Source organism: Nicotiana attenuata, chromosome 3 (assembly GCF_001879085.1).
Source record: "Nicotiana attenuata strain UT chromosome 3, NIATTr2, whole genome shotgun sequence".
Taxonomy (NCBI): domain Eukaryota; kingdom Viridiplantae; phylum Streptophyta; class Magnoliopsida; order Solanales; family Solanaceae; genus Nicotiana; species Nicotiana attenuata.
Genome location: NC_031991.1, coordinates 55,439,369 through 55,454,846, shown reverse-complemented (window position 1 = coordinate 55,454,846; position 15,478 = coordinate 55,439,369). Strand labels below are relative to the sequence as shown.

The window sequence follows — 15,478 nt, the reverse complement described above, 5'->3', positions numbered from 1 at the left end:
ACTTCTGCCAATTCTGCCCAAATATAGTGGAAAATATAAGCCACATCTTCTTTGCATGCAAACATTCCTTCTACCTATGTCCTTTGTTCAACATACGCATATTTAAATCACACAACCTTGCAAAATGGCTGAAGGATAAGTGCAACAAAGACACAACCATCCACACACCAAATGCCTCCTTTAAAACCACTACACCACCCTACTATCGTTCATCCTCTGGAACATTTGCATTAATCGGAACTCAAACATCTTCAACCACTACATGCCAAAAGAAAATCATGCTACAAGTAGCAGAATTCCTATCACTCACTCAGACTACAACAACTCAAAACCCCGGCTATAAATCACAGTAACGTGGATACCACCATCCACGAGCCATTACAAGCTAAAAATTGATGGCGCTTATGACCCAAATTGCCACACCATTGGGTGAATTATTAGAGCCCGCAATAGCTCATGGATTGTGGTTTTTGCGAAGAAAGCGACGTGCAAGTTCCGCCCTACACGCTGAGATGCTCGCACTTGTAATGACTTGACCGATCGTTTTGCTTGGTAGATCTCCTTTCCCCTAATTAAGACTCCCCGTATATACTTTTACTATTTTATGACCTACAATGCTGGTTGGTTAAGGTGTGAAAGGGTTCGGGTTGAAATCAGAACACTTAGTTCCTTAATAGTAGCCTATAATGGTTAAGTTTGACTTGAGTCAACGTTTTGAGTAAACGACCTCAGAACTAGGATTTGATGGTCCCAATAGGTTCGTATAATGACTTTGGACTTGGGAATGTGTTTGAATCGGGTTTCAGATGATCCAGGAGCATTTCGGCGCTTAATATCAAAAGTTGGCGCATTGAAGGTTTTTCAAAATCTTTAAGTTTGGTTTGGAGTAGACTTTGGTGTTATCGCGATCCATTTAAGATTCCAAGCCTGGGAATAGTTTTGTATGGTGATTTATGACTTGCACGCCGAATTTAGCGTCACTCTGAGTTGATTTGATAAGAACTGGACGCGCGGAAATGTTTTTAGAAGATTTTGAATTTATGTCGAATTCATGCGTTTTGGCGTCCGAAAAATTGCTGGGGCAGTGAGGCTTTTAATTAGGGGTGGGCATAAAATCTGAAAAACCGAATTTCGAACCGGACCGAATTAATTCGGTATTTCAGTTTCGGTTTTTTCGATATTTCGGTCTAATTCGATATTGCAATTTCGATATTTCTGTACGGTCCTCGGTATTGAAATTCTGAAATTTCGATATACCGAAATACCGATTTTTAAAAGACATTTTTTTAATTCTTACTGCCCACCCAGGCCATCGCCCCAGCCCAACGCCCAAGCCCATCTTAATTCTTGCGCCCAAGCCCAAGCCTAAACTCTAAAGGTTAGCAGGTTACTGGTCCAACGGTGCTCAAGAATCAAGATCACTTTTTCCTAAGAAGTATAAGTCTTCCTTTTTTTTTTGTTTAATTATTATGAGTCAAAAGTCAGAATATGTCAAGATAAGTTTACGAATTTCTAATTGATCAATTAACATGACTTAGAAAAAATGTGAAGAAGTAGACATGGTCTAGTCAAAGACTCAAAGTGCATACACTGCAAAATTAACACAGAAATCCTTCAGTTTAAATTCTTAGCAATTGAATGGTGGCAGAGTCTCACATAATTAAAAAGGAGAAAATCTTATTCATAAGGAGGAGAAACAGCATGTTCCAGTTCTACTGGCCATTTATCCGTTTCACTTCACGCTTGTGGTGCACTGTTGCTTACACCTTACTGCTTAGTATTGAATTTAGCATTGCTTATTCAACGATTATTAAACCGAAATCGTACCGAACCAAAATAAGAAATACCGAACCGTACCGAAATATTTTGGTATGGTATTTGGTATACACAATTGATAAACCGAATACCGAAATACCGAATCGAAATTCTTAAATACCGAACCGAAATACCGAATGCCCACCCCTACTTTTAATCCAAGACTTAGGCCATTTACCCACACATTTCATTTGGTCTTGGGATATTTTGAGAGAACTTTTGAGGGGGATTCTCATCAATATGCTAAGATAAGTAACTCCCACCCATTTTCAAGTTGATTATGTGAACTTTAGGTAGATTAAACATGGAAAAAAATTATGAAAACTTGTGAGATTTGTGAAGAACCCAGGATTTTGATAAAAATGGGATTTGACCACGAAAATGATTCTAGAATTAAGTAAAAATTATATATTTGAGTCCGTGATGCCATGCGTAATATTTAACATTGAAATGTTTTGAAATTCGGGCACTTGGGCCCAGGGGCGAATTTTAAGAATCTCCCATATTGGGTTGGATTATGGATCTAGAGGCTAAATTATGAACTTTTGAGTATTAATTGACTAAATTATTTAATATTTGACTAGTTTTGGATTTTACGACATCGATTTGAGGCTTTTAGAGCGATTAGTGGATCGGAAGTAAGCTTGAAACGAGGTAAGTCTCTTGCCTAACCTTGTAAGAGGGAACTCATCCCCTTAGGTGGATCTTTATTGTGAATTACTTGTGTGGGAAGCTACGTAAGCACGAGGTGACGAGAGTCTGTGTGTAGCCATATTCCATGATCTGTCTAAGTAGACTTAGATCCATATCATGCTTTTAATTGTACTGCTGTGTTTATCATGCGTATTAATTGTCTTGAGTAGAGCTGAGACTAGGGATTTTAAAGTTGCAATTATCGACGTAGCCTTCTTATTTTGGAAAATTGAGGAATATTTAATAACTATTAAAAGTCCATGTCCTATTGCGTCGCAAGTACTTCCGCGACCGAGGTAAGATTCTCTACTCTTATGGGATTGGGCTGTTCGCCTTGGCAGTATGGTAACACCACTCTTAAGGGATCGGGCCGTTCACCTTGGCAGTATGGTAACACCACTCTTACGGGATCGGTCTGTTCGCCTCGGCAGTATGGTAACACCACTCTTATGGGATCAGGTTGTTCGCCTCAACAGTATGATGGTAACACTATTCTTATGGGATCGAGCCATCCGCCTCGGCAGTACTGAGTACCACTATTCTTATGGGATCGGGTCGTTCACCTCGGCGACTTCGTGCTTAATAATCGAAACGGGTTCTAGTTTGGTATAATTGAGCTAGGGTCTCACAGCCAGTTATGAGATGTTGGTGATGTGTTACAGTCTCCCATTGTATTTATTGTAGTTGCTTTTATCTATCTTATTGATACCCGTTGTATGTTCACCATGTCTACTTTATGCACTTTCAATATTTAGACTTGACCTCTAGTAAGTATCAAGTCGACCCCTCGTCACTACTTCTTCGAGATTAGACTAGATACTTACTGGGTACGCGTTGTTCTCCGTACTCACGCTACACTTCTGCACTGATGTGCAAGTATTAAGACAGGTTCCACCAGTGGTCACGCGGGCGCGTAGCCGATCGTCTACGGAGACTTAGGGATGAGTTGCTTGCCTTGCTACGATCTGCAGCACCGGAGTCTCCTTCCATCTTATTTACTATTCATGTATACTACTTTCGAACAGTAGTTTTTAGTAGTTTTGTATATTCTTCTAGATTGCTCATGTATTTGTGATGCCTGGTTTTGGGGATTGTTAGCACCTATGCACTGTTGTACTTGTCATTTCTTTCACCGCAGAGTATGTACCTACTATGTTGATATTTTGGTTTAAAAGCACTTATCACAGTTGCATGAAATTTAGTGTAACTAAAAATATGTTAAAAAGGGATAAATAAATAGTAGTTTCGCTTGTGGGCTTACCTAACGACAGCGTTAGGTGCAGTCTTGATCTAGTACGGAATTGGGTCATGAAAACACTTCTAGTCGGACTGGAACTCTCTTTCACAAACAATCTCTTTCCAATTATAGTGGAAACAGATTCGTAGGTATTATGTAATTTATTTAAGGTTAAACAACATCGATTCTCACATCTTCTTAATAATTGCGGTTTTTTTCTTGATGATGTTGGATCGGAGGCTTTAATTCATATATATATAGGGAAGGCAATGGCTGACTCTAGCAAAGTACGGACATTCCATGCAATCATCAGTCACGGAGGAAGACAACACAATCTTCGGGGAAACTCCTCCGGACTTCATTTTCAGTTCTTTTAATAAAGACAGATTGGGAACAATCGCTATGCGATCTATTTATGTTATGTAATAACTAGAATTCTTCAGTTTAATATGAAGTATTCCTTTCTTTAGAAAAAAAAATAGCATTCATTGTTGGTAAAGTATATAAAAGGTGACACTTCTTTTACTTTTTTAAAATTTAATTTTCTATTACTTTCTAGTATTTTTTGAAATTGAATTGCAAATGATGTTGATTGGACGACTCAAATTCTATAACAATACTTTTAGTAGAAATTAATTACTCATCGTACTTATACAAAGATCTTTCTTCTATATATGAATTAGGAATTGAACTATATCTGTTCAAAGTTGTGGTGGGTGATGCACAACTTGTTCACAGTTATGCTCGCCGAGTATAACTTTGAACAAGCGGGGAACAAATTATGCCTGCTCCGGCATAACTTCAAAATCTTATGTCGCTTAATCTTAAATTTGTACATTTAAAGATGAAGAGGAAATTTAAGTACTAGCCCTCAGAAAAAATAGTGGTGCAAATTCTTAGAATCAAAATGTAAAGGAAAAATACAAATTAAAAAAGTAATTTACAAGGAATACAACTTATTTAAATAAATTACAATTGCTTTCAGAAAATTTCATACATGCAATTTATTTTAAAATTTATAACTTTCCATGTCCCTAATATATCTCTCTCTCTTGAGATTGTATCACCTTAAACATATCCTTATATATCTATCTTGAGATTCTCTATCACCTAAAATGTATCCAATCGCGTTGATTTTTTTCTTCTAATTTCTCCATTAAAAATTCGAGTATATCCCAATGTACCAAGCCTCTTCCATATTATTAAAATGTACATAATGTATACTAATAATAAATATAGTTACAATATATTATATAGTATAAACTTATATGAAAATTTGATATTAGTATACAATAGTTTATGTGATGTATACATTACGAAAAAATCTGATGTATACTACAAATAAATATGCTATACAATATATGATATAATATAAACTTATAGCACATTGGTATACGTATATTATACAACATATCTTTTATTGTATTACATCACTTTAGTTTATCTGATTATACTATTAATAAATAGTAACGCTACGCGTCGTCTATTCGGAGTAGTTGTACCGTTCCCCGTTTAACCAACTTACCTCCTTTCTTTTACGTTAACTTTNATTTTAGCGTAAAATATTTAGTTTAGGTTTGGTATCATTATTCTAAATAGTGTTGACTCTTTTACTTTATTTTATCAGGAAAAAAATGAAAATTACAAAAAAAAAATATTTCCTTTTATTTAGCTAATTAATATTTTATCCAGTTACTTTTAATTTATCTACCTTGCATAAAATTCAAAAAAAATTCAAAAAATAAATAGTTCCCCTTTGTTTTCAGGAATATTATTTTAATTTTACAATGTTTTTTTCCATTTTTTATCTTTTAGTATGATATTTGAAAAATACCAAAAGTAGGTTTGTTTTAGCGGTTAGTCTTATTTTAATAATTATTTACTTAAGTAGGATTAATTAGTAAATGATGTAGTATTTTTGGTCTTGTTTTAGAAGAAATAGTATGAAATTTGAGGCTAATTTTGTTTGATCTTAATTGAAAAAAGCTCAATTTCAAATAGTCCAAAACATTAAGCCCATACCTATTCTCCATTCGACCTATCTTAATTCCTACTCCTATAAAATAATAACTAATTCCTAAATCCCAGAGGACCTAGACCTAGACTAAAACAAAAAGAATGGCAGCCATTTTTCCCCACCCTTGAGAGAGCAACAGTGAGTGAGGACGGGAGTTTCAGTCCAAAGACGAGAAAAATCTATTTTTCCAGCATTGTTAGCCTTCCTTTTCATCATTTTACACTACAAATTATATCATCATTAATCACAAAACTCACCATGTAGACTACCCGTTGTCCCTATTCTTCCACCGGAAAACTCCATTAACGTAACCAACCAGAACTCCGTCCCCGTTCTTCATCTCCATTGCTAAAATAGATCTCACAGTCACCTTCAGAAAACACTGTTAATCGCCGATCTACCTCTCAAAACTTTCGGTCCAGCCGAGATCGGGTTCGAGTTTTCCGTCAAGATTCCGATCGTGGGTTGCGCCTTGGTCCAATTCTTGTCATCAATTTTCGCTGCTGATTTTAGCCATTGATGGGTAAGCTTGTTCGGATTGTTCTTTATATATTGGGAAGCTTCATAAGATATATACCATGCCATTTACCATGCTGCCTACTTCTTTTGTTGAGAGGCCCGGTAACTTGTGAGTCTATTGCTAAATTTACTTTACTCTTTGTGTTCACAAATAGTTTTAGAAACAAAAATTGCAATGTAAATTAGATATTAAACAGTCTGTTCATTAACATGTGTGCTTTCCTGGATTTTTCTTAGAGTAGGGACCATATTAAAATAAAGTAAATAATCGTAGTGTCATACAAGGTCTTTGCTCTGATTTAGACATGAAATTAAACCTTTTGCACCAAGCTTGGTCCATCTCATTTGAACATAAATACATCTGCATATTTCCATTTGCCAAGTTCTATCGATAATTCCTTCACTCCAGAAGTTAAGGTGATCATGACTAGTTAGCAGTGACATTTTTTCTTGATCATTTCAGCATATAAATGAACATAGACGTCTTCATAGAGCTGTTACTTGCTGTAAGGGTGACAAATTCCCAATATGAGTGCGCGTTTCACGCGATAACCATAACTTCGAACAATAATAAAATACACATGTTGTAGATCGTGGGTGCGGTTCCCGTGACGCGGTGTGTAATGTGTACCAAAATAACAAGTGTACGACAATCGTGACTTATTCTAGAAATAACTCCATAAATAAATAAAAGCGATTATAAAGTTAAAAATGCACAATAGATTTAAAACATAAAATAAATAAGATAGTTAGACCAATTATCAATAGTTGAGTGACCGTGTTAAAACCACGGAACTTGGGAGTGCCTAACACCTTCTCCCGGGTTAACAGAATTCCTTACCCGGTCTTCTGAGTTCGCGGACCAAAAATAGAGTTAATTTTTCTCGATTTGGGATTTAAAATAAACCAGTGACTTGGAACACCATAAATTATTCCAAGTGGCGACTCTGAAAATTAAATAAATAATCCCATTTCGATTAATGTCACTTAAATTGGAAAAACTCCCTTATTCCTCCCCCCCTCCCCGGAAAAAAAGGAGGTGTGACATGACATATTGGGTTAGTTGGTTCGGGTCCGGAGAGATTTCAGAGAAAATTGAGACACTGAGTCTCTTAATCGAAAGCTTAAGTTGGAAAAGTTGACCGGATGTTGACTTATGTGTGAACGACCTTGTATTTGAATTTTTGTGGTTCCGTTAGCTCTGTTAGCTGAGTTTAGACCAATGAGCGTGTTCGGATGGTGAATTGGAGGCCCGTAGTAGAATTAGGCTTGAAATTGCGAAAGTTGGAATTTTGGAAAGCTTGACCGAGAGTGGACTTTTTGATATCAGGGTCGGATTGGATTTCTGGAAGTTGGAGTAGGTTCGTGGTGTCATTTATGACTTGTGTGCAAAATTTGAGGTCAATCGGACGTGATTTAATAGGTTTCAGCATTGTTTGTAGAATTTGGAAATTTGAAAGTTCATTAGGCTTGAATCCGAGCGCTATTCGTGTTTTTGATGTTGTTTTAGGTGATTTGAGGATATGACTAAGTTCGTATGATGTTTTAAGACGTGGTGGTATATGTGGTTGAGGTCCCGGAGGCCTTGGGTTTATTTCGAGTGGTTAACGGACTTTGATTAAATTATAGGGCAGTTGAAGCTTTTGACGACTGCTGGTGTAATCGCACCTGCGGAGTGGGCATCGCAGGTGCGAGCCCGCAAAAGCGGGAAGGAAAGCCGTAGAAGCGGGCAAGGCCAGGAGGAGCAGGGGTCGCAGTTGCGAAAGATTTCCCGCACCTGCGAAGCCGTAGATGCGGACTGGGAGTTGCAGAAGCGGAGGCAGTTGAGGGCTAAGTGACTTCAGCAGAAGAGGAACTTTCACCGCAGAAGCGGATTTTTGGTTGCAGGTGCGGAAGACTTTGGTAGAACGTATAAATATGAGGTTCTGAGATTTTTCACCATTTCCATAATTTTGAGCTTGGACTTTGTAGGTTTTTGAAGAGATTATTGAGGTAAGCTCCTTGTGTCCAAATTTCTTTAATAATGATGTTTCCCTACTGATTTTCCACCTAGTTGGTGTGTTTTTGAGGTGAAATTTGGGGGTTTGAGGCTAGGGATTTGGAGAGTGAATTTTGGGGATTTGAATGACCATTTGGTGTCAGATTTTGATAAATTTTGTATGGTAAGACTCGTGAGTGAATGGGGTTTCGGGTTTTATGACGTTTGTTGGATTTCGAGACGTGGGCCCGGGTGCCAGGTTTGAGCCGATTTCGGAATTTGGTTACAATTTCATATTTTTCTTGTGGAATCGACTCCTTTGGCCTATATTGATTGTATTGTATTGCTTGTGGCTTGATTCAGAACGTTTGAAGATCGATTTGAGAGGCTAAGACATTTTGGAGTAGAGTTTTGCTCGGATTGAGGTAAGTAACTGTTCTAAATCTGGTTTTGAGGGTATGAAACCCAAAATTTTGTGTTATGTAATTGTTTTGGAGGTAACGTACATGCTAGGTGATAGGCGTGTGGGCGTGCACCGTGGGAATTATGACTTGGTCTATTCCGTGAAACTGTAAAGTGAATAAACTTGTTGTTAGTTATATGCTATCTATGTGTTATAGAAATTTGACTATAAAGCACCTTCGAAACCATGTTTAGGCTATGTGTTGGTATTGTTGGGACCCACAGAGGCCGTGTTACATGTTGAATTGCCTGCTAAATGTTATTTATACTCAGACTCAGTTTTCATTCGTATATCATATCTCAGTCTCTATTACTCTTGTTGATACATTATGCCATTGCTGTTTGGGCTAATTTTTATGGTTTCTGAGAGCCCGAGATACTGGAGAGATTAATGACCGAGTGAGATCGATGGCCTGATTCTGAGGATATTTATGAGATCAGGCTGCACGCTGCAACATGTTTTATTGATTATGCCATGATTTGCTCGACATAATGTTTGGGCTATACGAGCCCCTCCGGATTATGTACACACTCCCAGTGAGCGTAGGGACCTACCGAGTACCGAGTTCTGAGTGATCATGAGGAATTAGTGGTTGTGAGGTTGGAGTGAATGAGAGGATTGAGTGATAGTTACCTTATATCACCATTTTGAAAACTTTTGAAAGATATTTTTATCCGGTTTTACTTGAACTTGGCGTAAACAAACTGATTTGACTTGATTTGACGGATTTGGGAAGCGTGTCTATTTTCCATGTTGAGACTACTAATAATTAATTATAACTATGTAGCTCGTCACTATCTTTCAGTTCCTTATTTATTATTGCTACTTACTGAGTTGGTTGTACTCATTCTACACCCTGCACTTCGTGTGCAGATCCAAGAATTTCTGGACGCGGAGGGTGTTGATATTTCGCGTAGCTGACCATTGGAGATAGCGAGGTAGCTGCCTGGTGTTTGCAGTCCTTGTTTTCTCCTTCCTTATCTTTTCTTTCATTGTATTTGAATCCAAACTGCTATAAACTTTTCATTTTTAGGCTGGTTAAGTATAGATGCTCATGGGCTCAGTGACACCCCGACATAGGGAGCTATTTTCCGCACTTTTCACCCCTATTTATGAAAACTTTGCTTATTTAAAATTTCTTGATTTGTTTTCTGTTATATTTTGGAAGTATCTTTGTAAATTGTCGGCTTGCCTAGTACCATCGATAGGCGCCATCACAATAGGTTAGGATTTGGGTCGAGACAAGTTGGTATCAAAACCTAGGTTACATAGGGCTCACGAGTCATGAGAAGGTTTAGTAGAGTCTTGTGGATCGGTACAGATACGTCTGTACTTATCTTCGAGAGGCTGTCGAACCCTTATGAAACTTCACATTCTTAGATTCTGGTCGTGCAAATCTGTTGATTCAGGTAACTAAACTTTTGTTATTTTACTCTCTCAGAGATGGTGAAGACACGTACTACTAGGCAGGATGGATAGCCACCAGTACCACAAGTCAAGGCCGTGAGAGGTTGAGGTCGCGGTAGAGGCCGCGGTTGGGGTAGAGGTGCAACTCGCACAGTAGTTAGGGCAGCACCTACAGATCCACTAGTTGCCCCAATTGAGGAGCAGGTTGAGCCTGTGGGGCAAGCTCAGGCACCACCTGTGCCTATCTGATTCCAGGCCTTCATGAGGACTTCGCTTAGATTTTGACATAGTGCACCAGTCTTGCTCAGGTGGTCTCTGTTCCGGCCGCAGTAGCCACTTCTTAGGCTGGGGGAGGTACTCAGACTCCCGCTGCCTGAACACCAGAGTAGGTGATGCAGGGACTCCAGACATCGGGGGCACTACCAGCCTAGCCGGTTGCAGCTGCTCAGGCCCATGTGGTTACTGTTATGTCCGAAGATGAGCAACGGAGATTGCAGAGGTTTGGGAGACTCCAGCCTCCATCTTTCAGTGGTACAGAGTCGGAAGAAGGTCAGGATTTCTTGGGAAAGTGTCAGAGGATTCTCCGTACAATAGGTATTATTAAGACTATTGGGGTCTTGTTCACTACTTTTCAGTTCTCTAGGGCTGCCTTCAGTTGGTGGGAGGATTATGGGAGGCGTAGGCCGGTCGGTGCAGCACGACTTACATCGAAGGAGTTCTCCGTTCTCTTCTTGGAGAAGTTCGTGTTGTAGTCTCATAGAGAGGAGCTACGGATACAGTTTGAGCAGTTACGTCAGGATGATATGTCTGTGACGCAGTACGAGATGAGGTTTTTTGAGTTGACCCGTCATGCTTTCTGGTTTGTTCCCACTGATAGGGAGAGCATCAGCAGGTTCATTGATGGCCTTACATTTCAGCTGCGGGTGCTTATGACTAGGGAGAGGGTGTCTGGTACGACTTCTGATGAGGTTGTCGATATTGCTCGGCAGATAGAGATGATCCGCAGCCAGGAGCGGGTTGAGAGGGAGACCCAGAGGCCTCGTGGATCAGGTGGTTTTAGTGGTGTTCCTTATGGAGGTCAAGTCTACCACGGCAAGGGTCGTCTTTACAAGCACGCTCATACGGCTCGTCCATTCACCGTGGTGCATCATCTGGCCATGGTTCACACAGTTCTCAGCAGGGTCACTCATCTATCAGTGCCCTTCTAGCTCAGAGTTCGTATCATGCACCAACAACTCAGGGTTCATCTATGCGGGGTCTTTCTAGCAGTTATCCCGGTGCTCCCTTCAGTCCCCATCACTCGAACAAGGGAGTTGTTTTGAGTGTGGGAGTTTGGGCTTTTGTGGAGGCAGTGTCCTCGTCGTCAGGGAGGTCCAGCGCAGTAGAGGAGTCAGGTTGCGCCTTCTACACCAGTTGCTACACCACCCGCTCAGCCAGCTCAAGGTGGGGCCCAGTCAGCTAGAGGTCGCCCTAGAGGGTAAGGCCGATCAGGTGGCGGTCAGGCCCGATTCTATGCTCTTCCCGCCAGACCAGATGTCATTGCTTCAGATGCAGTGATCACAAATATTGTGTCTATTTGCCACATGGATGCCTCTGTATTATTTGACCTTGGTTCCACTTATTCGTATGTATCATCGTATTTTGCTCATTTTCTGGATATGCCCCGTGAATCTCTGGTTTCATCTGTTCATGTATCTATGTTGGCGGGCGATACTATTATTTTTGACTATGTATATCGGTGTGTGTAGTGACGGTTGGAGGATTGGAGACTAGAGTTGATCTATTATTGCTTAGTATGGTTGATTTCGATGTGATCTTGGGTATGGATTGGTTCTCTCCATGTCATGTTGTTTTGGACTGTCACGCAAAGACCATAATGTTGGCGATGCCGGGGTTGCCACGGATTGAGTGGCAAGGTTCTCTAGACTATGTTCCTAGTAGAGTGATTTTATATTTGAAGGCCCAGCAGATGGTTGAGAAGGGTTGTCTATCTTATTTGTCTTTTGTCAGGGATGTTGGTGCTGATATCCCTACTATTGATTCTGTTCCGGTGGTGCGAGATTTTCCAGATGTGTTTCCTGCCAACCTGCCGGGCATGCTGGCCGATAGGGACATTGACTTTGGTATTGACTTGGTACCGGGTACTTAGCCCATTTCTATTCCCCTGTACCGTATGACACCGGCTGAGTTGAAGGAGTTGAAGGAGCAGCTTCAAGAATTCCTTGATAAGGGATTTATTAGGCCTAGTTTGACGCTTTGGGGTGCACCTGTTTTGTTTGTGAAGAAGAAGGATGGCAGTATGAGGATGTGCATTGATTATAGGCAGTTGAAAAAAATCACAATCAAGAACAAGTATCCGTTGTCGCATATTGATGATCTATTTGAATAGCTTCAGAGAGCGAGGGTGTTCTCCAAGATTGATTTGAGGTCTGGGTATCACCAGTTTAAGATTCGGGACCCGGATATTCTAAAGACAGTATTCAGGACCTATTATGGACATTATGAGTTCATTGTGATATCTTTTGGGCTGACCAACGCCCCAGCAACGTTCATGCATCTGATGAACGTTGTATTTCAGCCTTATCTCGACTCGTTTGCTATAGTGTTCATTGATGATATCCTGGTGGACTCTCGCAGCCAGGAGAATCATGCCCAACATTTGAGGATTGTGTTGCAGCGGTTGAGGGAGGAGAAACTTTATGACAAGTTCTCCAAGTGTGAGTTTTGGCTTAGTTTAGTAGCGTTCTTGGGGCACGTGGTGTCCAGTGAGTGTATTCAGGTGGATCCGAAGAAGATAGAGGCGGTTCATAGTTGGCCCAAACTGTTCTCAACTATGGAGATTCAGAGCTTTATTGGTTTGGCTAGTTATTACCGTCGGTTCGTACAGGGTTTCTCGTTTATCGCATCGCCCTTGACCAAATTGACCCAAAAGGGTGCTCTTTTCAGGTGGTCGGATGAGTGTGAGGAAAGCTTTCAGAATCTCAAGACTACCTTGACCACAACTCTAGTTCTATTTCTACCATCAACTTCTGTTTTTTATACAATATATTGTGATGCTTCTCTGATCGGTATTCGGTGTGTTTTGATGTAGTAGGGTAGAGTGATTGCTTATGCTTCGCGTTAGTTGAAGCCCCATGAGAAGAACTACCCTGTTCACGATTTGGAGTTGGCTAGCACTGTTCATGCATTAAAGATTTGGAGGCACTATCCCTATGGTGTTTCTTGTGAGGTAATTACTAATCATCGTAGCCTCCAGCACTTGCTCAAAAGAAGGATCTAAATTTGAGGCAGCGGAGATGGTTGGAGCTGCTAAAGCACTATGATATTATTATGCTATTTCATCCGGGGAAAGCCAATGTGGTGGTCGACGCCTTGAGTAGGAAAGCAGTGAGTATGGGTAGTCTTGCATTCCTTCCTGTTGGTCAGAGACCTCTTGCAGTTGATGTTCAGCCCTTGGCCAACCAACTCGTGAGATTAGATGTGTTGGAGCCCAGTGGAGTTCTAGCTTGTGTGGTATCTCGGTCTTCCTTATTTGAACTCATTAGAGAGCACCAGTATGATGATCCTCATTTGCTTGTCTTTAAGGACAAGGTTCAGCATGGTGATGCCAGAGATGTGACTATTGGAGTTGATGGGGTGTTGAGGATGCAGGGGCGGATATGTGTGCCCAATGTAGATGGGCTACGGGAGTTGTTTCTTGAGAAGGCCCACAGTTTACGGTATTCCATCCATCCAGGTGCCGCGAAGATGTATCAGGACTTGAGGCAACAGTATTGGTGGAGCAGAAAGAAGAAAGATATAGTTGGGTTTTTAGCCCGGTGTCTTAATTGTCAGCAGGTAAAATATGAGCATCAGAGACCGGGCGGATTGCTTCAGAGGATAGAGATTCCAGAGTGGAAGTGGGTGTGGATCACCACTTCGTAGTAGGGCCACCACGGACTTCGAGGAAGTTCGATGCTATTTGGGTGATTGTAGATTGGCTGACCAAGTTCGTGCACTTCATTCCAGTTGGTACTACTTATTCTTCGGAGGGGTTGGCTGAGATTTACATCCGAGAGATTGTTTGCCTTCACGGTGTGCATATCATTTCAGATAGAGGCACGTAGTTTACATCACAGTTTTAGACGGTCGTGCAGCGAGAGTTGGGCACTCAGGTTGAGTTGAGCACAACATTTCACTCTCAGAAGACGGATAGTTCGAGCGCACTCTTCAGATATTGGAGGACATGTTACGCGCTTGTGTCATTGATTTCGGGGGTTCATGGGACCAATTTCTGCCGCTCGCGGAGTTTGCTTACAACAACAACTATCAGTCGAGCATTTAGATGGAACCGTACGAGGCTTTATATGGGAAGCGGTGTTGATCTCCGGTGGGTTGGTTTGAGCCGAAAGAGGCTAGACTATTGGGTACGGACTTGGTTCAGGACGCTTTAGACAAGGTTAAATTGATTCAGGAGCGGCATCGCACGGTGCAGTCTAGACAGAAGAGATATGCTGACAGGAAGGTCTGGGATGTTGCTTACATGGTTGAGAGAAGGTTGTGCTGAAGGTTTCACCCATGAAGGGTGTTATGAGGTTCGGAAAGAAGGGCAAGTTGAGCCCTCGATTCATTGGGCCTTTTGAGGTACTCCATAGGATTCAGGAGGTGGCTTACAAGCTTGCCTTGCCACCTAGTTTGTCGAATGTGCATCCAGTATTTCATGTTTTTATACTCCGGAAGTATATCGGCGATCCGTCTCGTGTTTTGGATTTCAGCACGGTTCAATTGGATGGTGATTTCACTTATGATGTGGAGCTGGTGGTTGGTCATTTTGGACCGGCAGGTTCAAAAGTTGAGGTCAAAGGATATGGACTTTTTGATATCGGGGCCGGATTGGATTTCTGGAAGTTCAAGCAGGTTTGTGGTGTCATTTATGAGTTATGTGCAAAATTTGAGGTCAATCGGACGTGATTTGATAGGTTTGGCATCGTTTGTAGAATTTGGAAATTTCAAAGTTCATTAGACTTGAATCCGAGCGCAATTCGTGTTTTTTATGTTGTTTAAGGTGATTTGAGGATTCAACTAAGTTCGTATGATGTTTTAAGACGTGTTGGTATGTTTGGCTGAGGCCTCGGGGGCCTCGGGTTGATTTCGAGTGGTTAAACGGACTTGGATTTAATTAAAGGGCAACTGAAGTGTTTGACCACTGCTGGTGTAATCGCACTTGCGGAGTGGGCACCGCAGGTGCGTGCTCGCAGAAGCAGAAAGGAAAGCCGCAAAAGCGGGCAAGGCCAGGAGGAGCAAGGGTCGCAGGTACGAAGGATTTTCCCCACCTGTGAAGCCGCAGATGCAGACTGGGAGTCGCAGAAG

At 41.0% G+C, this 15,478-nt stretch overlaps 1 long non-coding RNA gene across 2 annotated transcripts; it reads left to right on the top strand.

Moving 5' to 3' along the window:
• On the top strand, window positions 5,822-11,616 carry LOC109224659. Of its 2 annotated transcripts, none has more exons than XR_002067750.1 (3): window positions 5,822-6,285; window positions 9,596-9,660; window positions 10,164-11,616. It is a non-coding gene; the product is annotated as an uncharacterized LOC109224659 (long non-coding RNA). The 2 variants fall into 2 exon arrangements; XR_002067751.1 differs by lacking the exon at window positions 10,164-11,616 and adding an exon at window positions 8,623-8,684 and having other exon boundaries at window positions 9,596-9,823.